Below are 16,260 nucleotides of genomic sequence, written 5' to 3' on the forward strand. Positions count from 1 at the left end.
GAAAGGAAGAGCCGGGGAATTTGCAAGCAAACAAATAAAGAACAATGAAGATGATGATGGTGGGTCTTGCCTAACCAGTAAGCTAAGGAGACCCGAGTGACGACCGAGTGGCATGCTTTTTAGTGTTAAATTCATGAATGGGTCAACACGGTGATGAAGAAATTGCCGGGAAACAATGATGGAAACTTGAGGATTGAAGTCGTCAAACATTTGGCCTGGCTGCATCATCATCAACAGCGTGTTTACGGACCTTTGGGTCAATAAATAAATAAGTCAACGTGGGACCAAAACTGGAGGCTAATCGGTTCTTTGACATTTTGACGCAATTTGCAATTACGTCATCTATTTTAGTGTTTCTTTTACGTTTGGATGCCGAGAAAATGGACGCAGTGCGAAGGAAATGAAGGAAAGTATTTGGTAATATTAATTTTTTTTTAAAATAGATAAGGTGTATTCAACATAGCCTATTAATTATATATTGGGTCAATTATGAGTTTAGTACCTATGCTATCAGTTTTATTCAATTTAATATTTAAACTTTTATTTTATTTTTAAAATTTAGTTTTTATTTCATTTTAATATCTTCGTTCAAAATTAAAAGTTTAGGTACTAAACTGACTAAAATTGTTAGTTTAGGTACAAAACCCGTTAAGTTTTTCACGACGAGTATTAAAATGAAATAAAAAATAAACGTTAGATATGATTTTAAAAAAATTAAAAATTTAAGTATTAAAACAGACCAATATTGACAGTTAGGTACTAAACCTTAGTTTACTCTTATATATTTTGTTACTTTAGTACTTATTAAAGGTGTTTGTAGGTTAAGTTAGAATTCGATTTAAAAGAAATTAAATTTTTTACCTTCGAATATTTTGGGTGTTAAATTTAGAAATTATATGAAAAAAAATTAAATTATAAACTTTTTATTGTTAAATATATTTTAAAATATGAGGTTAATTTTTTTTAAAGGGCGATAAAACATTTCTAAAAGGTATGCCATTTTTCTTAGGTAAACTACATCGGTGACCACTCAATTATGGTCAAAAAATCATTTTAATCAATGATGGTTCAATTTATCAAACAAACCACCTAACTATTTAAATGTTTCAATTAAATTGAAACTAACGGGTGGGTTGATTGAAGTATTTAAATAATTAAGTGGCCATCAGTGTAATTTAACCATATATATATATGGGTAAAAAAAGTTGAGACTTTCGAGTTGTAAATTGACACCCATTTAATACATATTGGCTTCGCCGGTCACACTTTTCCCAATTTATAATAGAATATTATATTATATTCATGTACTATATCATTAATACCACATGGTAGGCTGTAAATGAACGGAACGTTCAACGAACTGTTCATTAATCGTGCGGCGGAAAGTTCGTTTATTTATTAAATGAATGAACATGAACAAGATTTTACGTTCGTTTAACTAAATGAACAAACATGAACAAAAGGTTCGTTCGTTCATTTACGTTGGTGAACGTTCGATTATATGTTCGTTCATTTATGTTCGAACAGAGGGCAAGTTGAATATGTTACGAAGATTATTAAGGTTGTTTGGATTTCAAGAAGAATGTTTTGTTGAACAAATTAACTTAAGACTTTATTAATTATGTTCATATAGTTTATTTATGATTTATGTATGTTTTTGTCGTATTCGAACAAATTAACTATAGAGTTGCAGGTTATAATAATGAATTTTAAGTTGATATTCTTGTTGTTTACCTTTTTTTATATTCGTTTGTTGTGTTCGAATAAGTTTTTTGTTTGTTTGTGTTGTTCGTTTATGTTCGTTTATTGTGTTCGTTTATGTTCGTTCGTTCGTGTTCGTTTATTTATTAAATGAACGAATATAAAAAAGCTATATTCCTTAATGAATGAACATGAACAAGCTATATTCCTTAATGAACGAACATGAATAAAAAAACTTTATTCGTTTATGTTCGTGTTCGTTTATTTATTAAATGAACATACCTCCGTTCGTATGCGTTCGGTTCGTTTACAGGTCTACCACATGGAAATTCATTTTTTAATCATATATATATATATATATATATATATATACAATTTAACATTTATGAGTGTTTAATTTTAAGTTTATTTATGATTAAAAAATGAATTTCCATGTGGTATTAATGATATAGCATATGAATATAATATAATATTTTATTATAAATTGGGAAAAGTGTGAGATTATAACAGGTCGTTGCCTTGAATATTGGATTTAGAGTTCACTTTATTTTCTAAAGTAATTAAATTTTTTTGTTTAGATTTATTTTTCAAGTTTAATATTTTAACTGACACGTCACTTATTCCGTTAACTGTTAACAACAAGTGACTTGATTGAAGTTTTTAAATAGTTGGATGGTCTGTTTGATCAAATTGAAATATCGATGGTCAAATTTTGTTTAAATTTATTTTTTGAGTTTAATATTTTTTATTTAAATCCTTCTCGTTCTTATATAGGTCTCGCATCAAAGTAGATATAGTAAATAGTTTGATACTAAAGTTGGAAATATGTATAATTCCTAAGACTAAATTGAATATTATATCAAAGGAATTTGATTGGTGTGGTCTAGAAGTTATAAATTATATAATTGAAAGCATTGAATGGGTCATTATATGTTATTTGGGTAAAGTACACAAATGGTCCCCGATTATAGAATATTATTTCATTGAGTCATTTGACTATTAAAAGTTATAAAATGATCATTTGACGATAGGGAATCATTTTGTTGAGTCCCTTGACTATTAAAAATTATAAAATGGTCACCCGACTATTCATTATATTCTGAACTTGTTCTGATTCATTAAAAATTTGACGACAGTTTGAGTTATATGCTATCATGTTGACTGAGATATAATAAAAATTTGATCTCACAATATCAAACGACTATCATATCTCAGCCTACATGTTAACGTCTAGTTTAGACGATCGTTAATTTTTTAACAGAAAATGATGAGTTTAGAACATAATGAATAGTCGAGTGACTGTTTTGTAACCTTTTCATAGCCCAGTGATTCAACAAAGCAACTCCTTATAGTCGAGGGATTATTTCGTAACTTTTAATAGTCAAATGATTCTATAAAACAATATCTTATAGTCGAGCAACCTCTTAAACACAAACTTTGGAAGACTAATCATCAAAACTAATGCTAAAAGTTGTTCTAAGTGGAAAAATTGAATGGGTCATCAATCATCATATGTTTTTTTACTTAAATTGACATGTTTTCTTCTTTTATTTTTAATTAAAATTTTCGAACGATTAAATGCTATTTTTTCTAGAAATTTGTAGGTCAAGGCCCTTGTGAGTTGTGACCCTTTACGGTCTGCCCCCAACTTTTGGGGTTTGATTATTATTTGGTATCCTCAGTTTAAACGTTATGAGAATTGGATTTTAGTCTAATTGTTTGGATTTAGGGTCTTTTTGTTTCACGTAAAATATTTTTTGGAAAATGTTTTCCTCATTTTCTAGTGTTTGGTTGGAGGAAAACTGATTGGTCAACGTAAATATTTTTCTGGTCAACAAAATTTCCTTTGTGTTTTTTGGAAAATGATTTATTGTCTGCTTTTCCGTAAGTCATTTTGCGAACTTTTCACTTCAAAGAATAAATACTCAAAATAATTTTATTTTATGAATTTATATTAATAAAATATTTTAATATCATTTTAATCAAAATATTAATTATTAAAATATTTAAAATACATTTATTAATATTTATTAATAATATATTATTATAATAAAATACTCAATTATATTATAATATTATAAGATATTATATTTTTATTTTAATAATATATAATAATTTATTAATAATTTATTATATTATATTATATTATTAAAATAATATAATATAATAAATTATTAATAAAATTTATATTATTTATTAGGGTTAACTACTTCAAATACCACTAACCTTTAAGCCCTGACTCATTTATACCACCAACGTTTCAATTTTGTCAATTTTAGCACTAATATTTACTTTTAAGTGTAATTATATCACTCTGTCGTTAATGATTTAACGGCACGATGATAGACCATAATTTGATCATTTATTGAATAAGTAGCTTGAATGGGATGATGACATATACAGTTAAATCTATCATCATTATATTCTGGCCGTCAATCTTTTAATTTTATCAATTAAATTACTTGACTTAAATGATTAATTAAAGAGAAAATCGCCTCAGTGACAAAAAAAAAGTTATAATATACGATTTTAACCAACTTTTTTTGGATTTGCCAAAATGACCAACAAAATCGCAACGCGAAATAAAAATCGCAACGCGATCCCCAGAATCGCAAATCAGTTTCCAGAATCGCAAATCAGTTTCCAAAATCGCAACGCGATTCTTGAAAATCGCGATGCGATAGTACAAATTCGCATTGCGATTTTCCAAAATCGCAACGCGAATATGAAAATCGCAACGCGAACACATAAATCGCAACGCGTATCCGTAAATCGCAACGTGTATCCGTAAATCGCAACGCGTATGGGTAAATCGCAATGCGTATCCGTATATCGCAACGCGTATCCGTAAATCGCAACGATAATACATAAAATCGCAACGCGTATCCGTAAATCGCAACGCGATATTTAAAGCGCCATTATAATCGCTACGCGTATTTTATTTTCAAATTACAAAAAGAATATTAAGACAAAATCCCGTAATCGCAACTCATAACCTAAAACCTAAAATCACAACTCAGTCCCATCTCCATCTCTCACTCTCTACGGCGAAGAAATCCGTCCCCATCTCCGAAGATTTCCGTCCCCATCTCCGGCGAAATCCCTCACAACCATTCACGGTCAGAAATCCCTCACAATATTCAGAAATGGAAAATCAACCTCCGAGGGTTAGTTTTTTTAATTATTTTTATTTGAAATGTTTGCATTATTGTAGGTTTCTCATATTGAAACTGATGATAAGTTTACTGGTCATTTCAATAATAGATTAACCATTTCACTTAGATTTCATTTCGCGTTACGATTCTGTCGTTGCGATTTTCATTTCGCGTTGCTATTCTCTCGTTGCGATTTTCAAGTTAGTATTTGTCTTTGTCTTTGTTCTGTCTTTTGGTTGAAGTAATGCAATCCATTCAAGTTTCAATTTGCAGAAGAGTCGCAACGAGATAAATGAAAATCGCAACGAGAGAATGACTGTCGCAACGAGAGAATCGCAACGCGAAATGGAAATCGCAACGAGAGAATCGCAACGCGAAACCAAAATCGCATTGCGATTTTCATTTCGCGTTGCGATTCTCTCGTTGCGATTTTCATTTCGCGTTGTGATTCTCTCGTTGCGATTGTCATCTCGCGTTGCGATTCTCTCGTTGCGATTTTCATTTCAACCAAAAGACAAAACAGTGTTGCAAATTTTAGTTTCAAGAATAAACTACTACTTTTTATGTTTATTGTTTTTGGTATATCTTCACAGTGTAGTTTTTGGTATATCTAACTTGGTATGTTTATTGTTTTTGTAGAAATTTTTTTCGGCTCAATTGACCTTGAGAAATAAAGTCAGCCTGGCCACTACAATTGCAAAGAAGCTTTCACCTGCTCAAAGACAATTGTTTGAGGAAACCTGCTTCGGGCCATGGCTGAGAGTACAGCATCCGGGTGGAGATGCTAATTTGACCCATTTGTGGCTTCAGACCATGACATCAAATCTACCCGACAGTATACAAAGTGGTGAGGAAGAGATATGGTTTCATTTTCCACCAGCGTATACTTGCTTTGGGCGGAAGGAGTTCTGCTTAATCACTGGTCTACGATTCGGACACGATGATGTAGGCCGGTACACTCGTCATATCGCCCGCCCATCATGGTTATCCCGGGTTTTTCCGGATGAGTCAATGGAGAAGCCGAACCTACATGTCGACGACCTGAAGAAATTATTTAATAAGAAAGCTGGTTTCACTCGGATGGAAGACGTCGATGTTGTCCGAGTATGCCTTCTACTACTTGTGTATGCCGGCTTTTTAGGCAGAGAGGCCAGACAACCTATTCATCGGGAGCTAATAATATTGGTAGAGGACCTGAATGCATGGAATCTGTTTCCGTGGGGTTCGTATATATGGAAAGCTACCTGGACTAAGTTGTCGTCTGCCTTTGATGACCGCAAAAGTTTGCGGGGCGATGGGTCCAAATACACTTTGTCAGGCTTTGTTTGGGCCTTTAAGGTAAGAATTTCTATATAATGTTTCTAAAATTATAATTAATTATTTAACAATTACTAATTTTGTTATTATATTGTTTGTAGATTTGGATATTCGAGGCTTTCCCCAGCATGCGTACATATGCAATAAAAACGTCAAATGATATTCCCAGGGCTATTTCCTGGAAGAGGAAAACTCTGTTGGATTGGGAAGACTTAATACCATATGCCACAATAAATAATGTAAGTTAACACAAATACTTTCATATAATATATAAACAAGTTATTAATAGTAGACGTTTAACTTTGTTTGAGTTTTTATATTTTAGGAGGCCAACATTCCATTACAAAGACTGTCACCCACGGAGGAAGAGCTTGCCACTGATTGGTGGCAAGCTAGTCAGAGTTTTTTTGATGGCACGGATGATGAGCAGCATCCACTTCCTCCAATTCGAGAGCCATCACCTCACCTAGAGCCATCACCCGATCGTGACGACTATACACCTCTAGAACGAGAGCCATCACCTATCCCGTCACATCATCGAGCCTCTTCTCCACCATCACCTCATGATAGGCGACCGGCAAAGATGCCACGACTCCTATCTCCCTGTTCTCCACCTCCACCTCAACGGGATGAGTCAAGGGAGTTACGTGATGAGGTCAATGCCTTGCGTGAGGAGATCGGTACTCTACGCGATAACGATGGTGCATGGCGTGTGGAGGTGTCAACTTTACGTGGTGAGGTTGCCGCTCTACGTGAGATGATAGTATCGTTGCAGAATGAGGTTCATACTCTACGCAACGAGGTAAGTTTAAGATTTTCCATATTTAACTTAATGATAAATTTACTCGTAATTTCACTTAGATTAGCCATTTCACTTAGATTGCTTAGTAAATTTATTCGGTTGCTGCCAATTCTGCTAAACTGTGTATTCTTTAACACTGTGAAATAGTATTTGTCTTTGTTTTGTCTTTTGGTTGAAAGTAAATTTGTTCGGTTGCTGCCAATTCTGCTAAACTGTGTATTCTTTAACACTGTGAAATATATTTGTCTTTGTTTTGTCTTTTGGTTGAAAGTAAATTTGTTCGGTTGCTGCCAATTCTGCTAAACTGTGTATTCTTTAACACTGTGAAATAGTATTTGTCTTTGTTTTGTCTTTTGGTTGAAAGTAAATTTGTTCGGTTGCTGCCAATTCTGCTAAACTGTGTATTCTTTAACACTGTGAAATAGTATTTGTCTTTGTTTTGTCTTTTGGTTGAAAGTAAATTTATCCATTCAAGTTTCAATTTGCAGAAGAATTTATAGTTTACTTTCGCAACACGAAACTTAAAATCGCAACGCGAAACCAAAATCGCAACGCGAAATGAAAATCGCAACGACAGAATCGCAACGCGAAACCAAAATCGCAACGACAAGATCGCAACGCGAAACCAAAATCGCATTGCGATTTCATTTCGCGTTGCGATTCTTTCGTTGCGATTTTCATTTCGCGTTGCGATTCTGTCGTTGCGATTTTCATTTCGCGTTGCGATTTTGGTTTCGCGTTGCGATTTTAAGTTTCGTGTTGCGAAAGTAAACTATTTCTTCTTCTGCAAATTGAAACTTGAATGGATTGCATTACTTCAACCAATAGACAAATCAAAGACAAATACTAACTTCAGGGTATTAGTTTGAAACATATTTTTCTTTGTTATCTGATGCATTTTGTGAACTATGATAGAATAATGACTTGGGTGAATACAATGCAAGTTTGAAACATATTTGTCTTTGTTTTCACTGTTTAAATATCATGTCTGTTTATTTACTGATTTTTGTATTTAATTATTTAGCGGCCCGATAGAGTGGATGCTTTACGTCGGGTTATGCTTGCACGACGGAGTTCACGCATCAGACAGCGTGCACGTGCTATTAAGTCTCCGTACACCCCAATAGTGCGAAGACACCGCAAGAAGAAGCCCGACTCGCCTGTCATCCCTCAAGAGTCCACTCCTATCGTTGAAGAGGCCCCCCATATCATTCCTCGAGAGTCCCCTCCCACCGTTCAAGAGGCAACTGTCATCGTTGAAGAGGTCCCTCCCACCATTCCAGAGCCCGATTCACATGGGGTAATATATCGAAGTATTGAGAAACCCCCACCGGTTCCGGACATGATGGATGAGAGTTGGCTCTCGTATGAGTTACCGGCCAGTACCATACCGGTATCTGAAGAGGAGAGGGAACAACTACCGGACACAATTTTGGATAACACCCTTTGGGCTAAGACCGCAGTTGATTTTTATCTACATGAGCGGAGCAAGGGGTGTTTCACTGACATATGCAAGCTCACCGATGATATCTTTTTGTTGCTTGAACGGCCTTGGTGGGGCGTATTATTAGGGGTCGAAGACAATGGCTATTTCGATGGGGGGGTAAGTCTTATATTTTTCTTATATTTCAATTTGATTAATTTTTTTTTTAAATTTATGTAAGTCACTAATATATGTCTTTTTTTGTAAAACAGCATATCGATGCGTGGGTGACACGTCTTCTAATAATAAGAAAACTTAAGAAAAATAAAAATATACGATATACAATAATGCCGACGTCTTTTCACGCCGTTCACTTGAAGAATGCACGAGATGAATCATTTGATTTGGGCAATGGACAAGCTAAACTTTATCCTGCATGGTGGGAGGTCGATAAGGTTAGTATTTATTTTAGATTGAGTTTAAAGGTTTTATGAAATAAGTGCGCAAATGAATGAATTATTACTTATGATTGCAGGTGTTTATCCCTGTTTTGGAACGTAAACATTGGATTCTCGTCGAGCTTCAGCTCCCATCCCTTAAGACAATAGTGTATGACAGCATGATAAATTACATATCATTGGCTGATTTAAGAGATGTTATTAAGGGATGGAGCTCTCATTTGGCTAAATTCTTGGATGCGATCAATTATTGGACTCGTTCTGGAAACAAGAAGCCAAAGAAGCTCAATATTACAGTTATTAGAGACGAGACCGCGCCACAACAAACGAGCGGAGCCAGAGGAGATTGTGGTCCTCTCGTATGCTTGGCGTTGGAGCGTTTGACGACGGGAAGCATCAAGTATCTACCTCCCACCGATAGAGATAAAGCTGCAGTAGGCTTGTGGTTTCGGCATTATATGGCTAAATCGATATATACGAGACGCTGCCTACCTGCATCCGCGTTATAAAAATGTCCATAAACAATTGGTAAGTTTATATACTTATAAATGAAAATGTTTGGTTAAGTAATTAGAATTCAATAATTTGCGTAGAAAGTGTTGTTTGAACAAATGTTTGGTTTCTGCAGGTTAATCTCAGAAGTGAACTGCGTGAAAATGATGTCGAGCTGCAAAAGTTGATTCAATAGTTTAATTGATTGTTTTTTGATTGTTTAATTGATTTGTAAAAGTTGATTCAATTTTTGATTGTTTAATTGATTTGTAAAAGATGATTTGTAAAAGTTGATTTGTGTAATTGATGCGAACATAATTCTTATTTGTGCTTGTTTAATTGATTGAAATGTAATGGTTGATTTTGTTGATTTCAATCTGCATTATGTTGAAGGCAAAAATGACTATCGCAATGCGAAATGAAAATCGCAATGCGAAATGAAAATCGCAACGAGAGAATCGCAATGCGAAATGAAAATCGCAATGCGGAAATGAAAATCGCAATGCGTTTATAATTTCGCATTGCGATTATCTCGTTGCGATTTTCATTTCGCATTGCGATTTTCATTTCGCATTGCGATTCTTTCGTTGCGATTTTCATTTCGCATTGCGATTTTCATTTCGCATTGCGATTTTCATTTCGTATTGCGATTTTAATTTCGCATTGCGATTTTCATTTCGCATTGCGATTCTCTCGTTGCGATTTTCATTTCGCATTGCGATTTTCATTTCGCATTGCGATTCTCTCGTTGCGATTTTCATTTCGCATTGCGATTTTCATTTCGCATTGCGATTCTCTCGTTGCGATTTTCATTTCCGCATTGCGATTTTCATGTTGGGATTTTCATTTCGCGTTGCGATTGTATTTTCCGTGTTGCGATAGTCAAATGCATGCCTAATAGTGATAACAACTGAATAACAAGAGTTGGTTAAGTCAAAATGGTTGGCCTGAGTCATTAATTCAACTGAAAATGTTAAAAGTTCACACATAAAATCCACATAATACAACGTTTGCATATGAGCTTTTGATGGCAACGTTTACATAATACACATAAAATGTTAAATGTTAAAACGTTTACATAATACAACTGAATAACAACGTTTACATAATACAAAGTTCACACCATATGAGCTTTGGATTTTGATGAGGATCCATATTTTGGTAGAGGAAAAGATGATTTGATGGCACTGGTGATCCACATGTCAACCTTGTATGACCACTTTCCTTGCACCGACTACATGTCGATCTCTTCTTCTCTTCACCCTTAGACGGTATACGATCGTGACTTTTTGGTCGGCCAGGTAGCCTTCTGTCCATGGCTGGTGGCAAAACTGTTTGTAAGTCATCTGGTATGTCCCACTCAGAAGGATGTGGAATAGGGTAGACAATCTCGGCATAAGTCTGTCGATAAACTTCTGTAGTGTAGCAATCCATAGCGTATGCGCTTGAATCATCTTGGTTTAAATGAAGAGCAACTTTTATAACATGGCCACACGGATAACCAGATGTTTGCCATTTCATACAACTACACGTCTTTGCATTTAGATCGACTAGCCCATTTAAGTTATTATCCAGTACTTGAAACAAAGTGTTTGAACATGGTTCAACTCTCCATGACGTTGACTTCACAACACGTTTCGTTATCTTTTTTTCAGTCCATGGTGTAACACGATGTTCCAATGTTCCTGTAAATTTAAATAAACAATACTTAGTAAAATATATAAATGATAAGTTACGAATTCAAAGAAATAATACCTGCATGGTTTCTTTTCTTGTAGTACCACTGTTGAATAGAGGCTCGAAAAAACTCCATTAACATAGTAATGGGTAATTTCCGGGAATGACGACTTAGAGCGTTGATTGATTCTGCACTATTAGACGTCATGAAACCATATCTTGCTCCAAGTTGATGTACTCTTGACCATCTTTCAAACCCGACATCTTCTAGTGTTTGAGCACACTGAGGCAAAACACGTCTTAAACAATTTATATGCTTATTGAAATCCACTTCCCGATAAGCTTTTACAGCCTTCCAGTATGTCCATTTGTGCTTTTTTATACCAGCAGACCTTGATTTTAGATTTCTATACAAATGAACACCACAAAGTCCATGAAAAGCATCTGGGAAACACCTTCTAACAGCGTTGTCAATTGAGTTTGCCCTATCGGATATGATTGTCAGATTGCTAATAGGACCTATGCAATCCCTAAGATGCCCCATAAACCATGTCCATGAATCAGAGGTTTCAGATTTGCCAACCCCGTAAGCTATTGGCAATATCCCATTGTTAGCATCCATGGCTACTGCTAATAAGTTTACTCCAAGGTATCGACCTTTCAAATGTGCTCCGTCAACTATAATAACTGGGCGCATGCAAGTAATAAACGAACGAATCTACAAAATAATATACACAAGAAATATAATCATTTAAATGTGAAATGCATGTAACTAACAAAAATGAGTCAACAAAATTATATTGATTTACTAACCGTAGCACCAATGGCGATAAACAGCAACTCAAAGCGTCCATCTCTATCTGTTTTGATATGAGTTACCGACCCAGGATTTTTCAGCTTTAAATTGTGACAATAAGCCGGCAGTTGGGCAAACGATGCTTCTGGCGACCCCCTCAACAATTCCAAGGCATAACATTTGGCTCTCCAAGCTTGAGAATATGATATACTAATCTTGAACCGAGCATTCATGTCAGTCATAATTTCATGTCCCCGATATACCCTGCCATTCAAAAACATTAACTCAGCCAGAAAACCACCCAACACCTTTTTGTTTGCCTGTCTATGGTGAGGAAAAACTTGGGTTCTTGAACATGTATGTTTATCAATAAAAGTCCTAACTTGAAACATTTTGCAATCTTTTATTCTCTTTGCAATCATACGCCACGTACAGTTTTTGTCAATCATACACCTTGTTTCGAAACGATCTTTGCTTGATTTGTTAACTTTTAGTTGATAGCCATCTTCCACACATTTCGTATATAAAGCTATCTTCAAGTCTTCCTTTGTATCAAACAATCATCTTTCTTGATACGAATAACTTTTGTGTAACAATCAACTGCTTTCTTTATCAACTCTTCTTCCAGTATCTGAAGTAATTCTGGCATATTCCAGTTATACGCCCGTGGCATTTTCTTTTCTTCGGGGACTTTTTCTTCTTCTTTTCTTCTTCAGGATTATATGAATTACAGAATGGATGTTCAACATGTTCATTCACAGTCGTAACTTCCTCCTCATTATCATCAACATTACATTCTTCGGCAACGGCTGTTTCATCATCAAAATTCGGGTATTGACCAATATCAATATCATTACACGCATGGTTTGTTTCTTCTTCTGAAACATCATCAAAATCCGTGTATTGACCAATATCAAAGTCCGGATATTGACCAAGACCAAATTTCGAATACTGACTAGTACTCACAATTTTTTCTGTTGGCTCATCATCGTCTAACTGGTCAATACGAAAACCGGAATTTGGTGCTGAAAGTTGATTGGGATTTGGATTAGAGAAAGGTTGTGGGTTTTGAGAAAAACTTAGTTGATTACTACCCGCTACTGACCCAACAATACTACTTCTAGGTTCAACAACATACAATGTAACATCATCTTGTGAAACACTAATGTAAGCAATGAATCGTTCAACATCTTCATTGTCGGTTAACAAATAAACTTTACCATTTCTCTGATAAGATAGCCTAAATCCACTTAGGGGCTCTAAATTCAATTTATTTGAAACACGTAGCATTAGAGTTTCATAAGTTAACTTTTGTAAAGACAATTTTAGTTGAAGATTTATGGGTAAAGGCATATATTGTAAAACACCATTAACATTATCCCATGACCCTCCAAAACACAAATCTATCCAAACATGATCAACATTAGATGATTTCATGGTTGTAACTAAACAAACGAGATGCGAAACTAAGACCTGTTGCCGGATGGGGAAGGATGTCGTTGGATATAGGAACGGATGTCGCCGGAGAGAGTGATAGATGGAGATGGAATGAGTTGCGATTTAGGGATTTAGTTTATGATTTCAGTGTTATATACCCAAAATTTCAGTGTTGTGATTTACAGATTCTCGTTGCGATTTACGGATTATCGTTGCGATTTACAGATTCTCGTTGCGATTTACGGATTATCGTTGCGATTTACGGATACGCGTTGCGATTTACGGATTATCGTTGCGATTTACGGATACGCGTTGCGATTTACGGATACGCATTGCGATTTACGGATACGCGTTGCGATTTACGGATACACGTTGCGGTTTACGGATACGCGTTGCGATTTACGGATACGCGTTGCGATATACGGATACGCATTGCGATTTACCCATACGCGTTGCGATTTACGGATACACGTTGCGATTTACGGATACGCGTTGCGATTTATGTGTTCGCGTTGCGATTTTCATATTCGCGTTGCGATTATGGAAAATCGCAATGCGAATTTGTACTATCGCATCGCGATTTTCAAGAATCGCGTTGCGATTCTGGAAACTGATTTGCGATTCTGGGGATCGCGTTGCGATTTTTATTTCGCGTTGCGATTTTGTTGGTCATTTTGGCAAATCCAAAAAAAGTTGGTTAAAATCGTATATTATAACTTTTTTTTGGTCACTGAGGCGATTTTCTCTTAATTAAATCATTTGTCAGGAAAAATCGATGTGACAGTTAATAAAATTGATATAATTGCATATTTAGTTATTGTTATTTACATGTTCTATCAATTTAGTCTAAATTGAAACAATTGAAAATTTTATGATCAAATTAAAATTTTAATTTTAAGGGAATATTTGAACATAAAACTTATAACATTATCTACAATTTTCAAACATAAAATATAAAACGTAAAAGAATTTAAATTTTATACATAACACAAAAATAAAGTCATGGGAGTAGTTTATCTTGTGTCAATTTTATTGATCAATCCAACTTTTTTTCCTTTAATTTTGTTTAACCGACGGCAGCATCGATTTTAATGTTGGTTTCCGCGCACCAGTTATTTTTTTCCTTTGTTTTTTAGTTTTTTAATAAAAATAGTTTTGTCTTTGTGACATGTTCTCTGTCTTCATGACACGTTTATCTATGTCTTTGTGACATGTTTTTCTCTACCTTTTAGTAGCTCAGTTTTTTGTTGTTGTTTTTGTTTATCTTTTTTCTCAGTTTTGGATTTGATATCGTTACGACTGATCAATATGACATTTATTTGTTATCATGATGATCTTCTCTGCTTTGGACCCTTAGATTGATTTGGATACGAGTTTTGCATCCGTGGATAGTTTTCTCACGTCACTTGGCTCTTATTTGCGATTTGTCGATGGTCTTTCAGTAACTTCATCCCCTTTTGTGGTTTGTTTGTTGATATATACATATTTGTTCGTATCTTTATTTTGTTTAAGCTTTTTAGTTAAGTTTTTTTAACATTTTTTTAGTATTTATGGTGATTTAGGTGGCTAGTTTTAATCTCAATGATAATAAGAAAATGTCATAATTATATTTTAGGGTTACTGTTATTTTTATAAATCTTCATTGTAATTTTAATTTAATAAAACTATCAACTTTCTCTCTCTATATATATATAATCGAATTAATGTAATCGTCGAACAAAAATATAAAAAACGCAAAAGTACATTCATGATATAAGTTTTGGTATCCTCAATTTACATTTGCTATATTTTAAATAAGGTAAATTACATGTTTAATATTTAAATTATCAGTTTTAGTCTATTTTAGTATTTATACTTTTAAGTTTTTTAAAACTATACTTAACATTTAGTTTTTGTTTCATTTTAGTACCTCATCGTTAAAAACTTAATGGTACTACATTTTTAATGGATTTTATTAATAATTTTGTGACATGACATTTTTATTATTATTTTATTAATATATGATTAAAAATAAAAAATTAAATTTGAAAATTATAGTGATTAAATCAGGAGTAATTTAAAAGTTAAGTAATTAAATTAAAAAAAAATCAAACTTTAGTGATCAAAATAGGAGTGAGAAGATAGTTGAGTGAAGAATTATATAATTTACTCATAAAAGAGGTGCCACGTTAGATCACCTGTTAAGGTTTTAACAACAAGGTACAAAAGCGAAACAAAAAACAACCGTTAAATATGATTTTGAAAAAAAATGAAAATTTAAGTACTAAAACTTTCAAAACTGGTAGTTTAGATACTAAATTTATAATTTACCCTCTTAATTACACATTTTAAAATAACGTGGCAACTTATAGTGTGAAATGTTTAATGCATGGACCGACTTTGTGACTTTGGAATTGGTCCAAATGGACATAATATAATATATATATATTAAGAGAATAGATACACGCAAAGCATACCCAATATTTATGTGATTTCTTATAGTCATGAACTAAAGAAAATGGTCGGCATAGCCTTGTATAGTATATGAATTATGTGTGGCTAATATATACACATATATTGATAATTATAGACATTTCTTAATTTTTTTTATTTTTTCGATTAATATGAGATAAGTAAAATATATTATATATTCAAAGATAACTCTTAACCATTTAACATATCCTTGACATTTCTGATATTCGAACCCGAGATCTCGAAAAATAACAATGATTCTTTTATCATCTAAGTTGCTTGGTAGTACGACATTTCTTAGTTTAATGTTCATCTTATTGGTGCTTGTAATTGTGGGGTATTAGAGTACAAACTTATTGTCATTTCATTACCTATGCTCATCATATAAGATTTGGAAATTAGATCACATAATTCATTTTTTTAACTATTTATGACCAATTTTCAATAATAATAAATATTTAAAATTAATAAAACAGTGATAAAAAATTATAGATAATAAATTTAATCCATTGAAACTTTCTTTTTTTTAAAGATAACAACATTTTATATCT

This window comes from Hibiscus syriacus, unplaced genomic scaffold (assembly GCF_006381635.1).
Source record: "Hibiscus syriacus cultivar Baekdansim isolate YM2019G1 unplaced genomic scaffold, ASM638163v2 tig00112740_pilon, whole genome shotgun sequence".
Classification (NCBI taxonomy): domain Eukaryota; kingdom Viridiplantae; phylum Streptophyta; class Magnoliopsida; order Malvales; family Malvaceae; genus Hibiscus; species Hibiscus syriacus.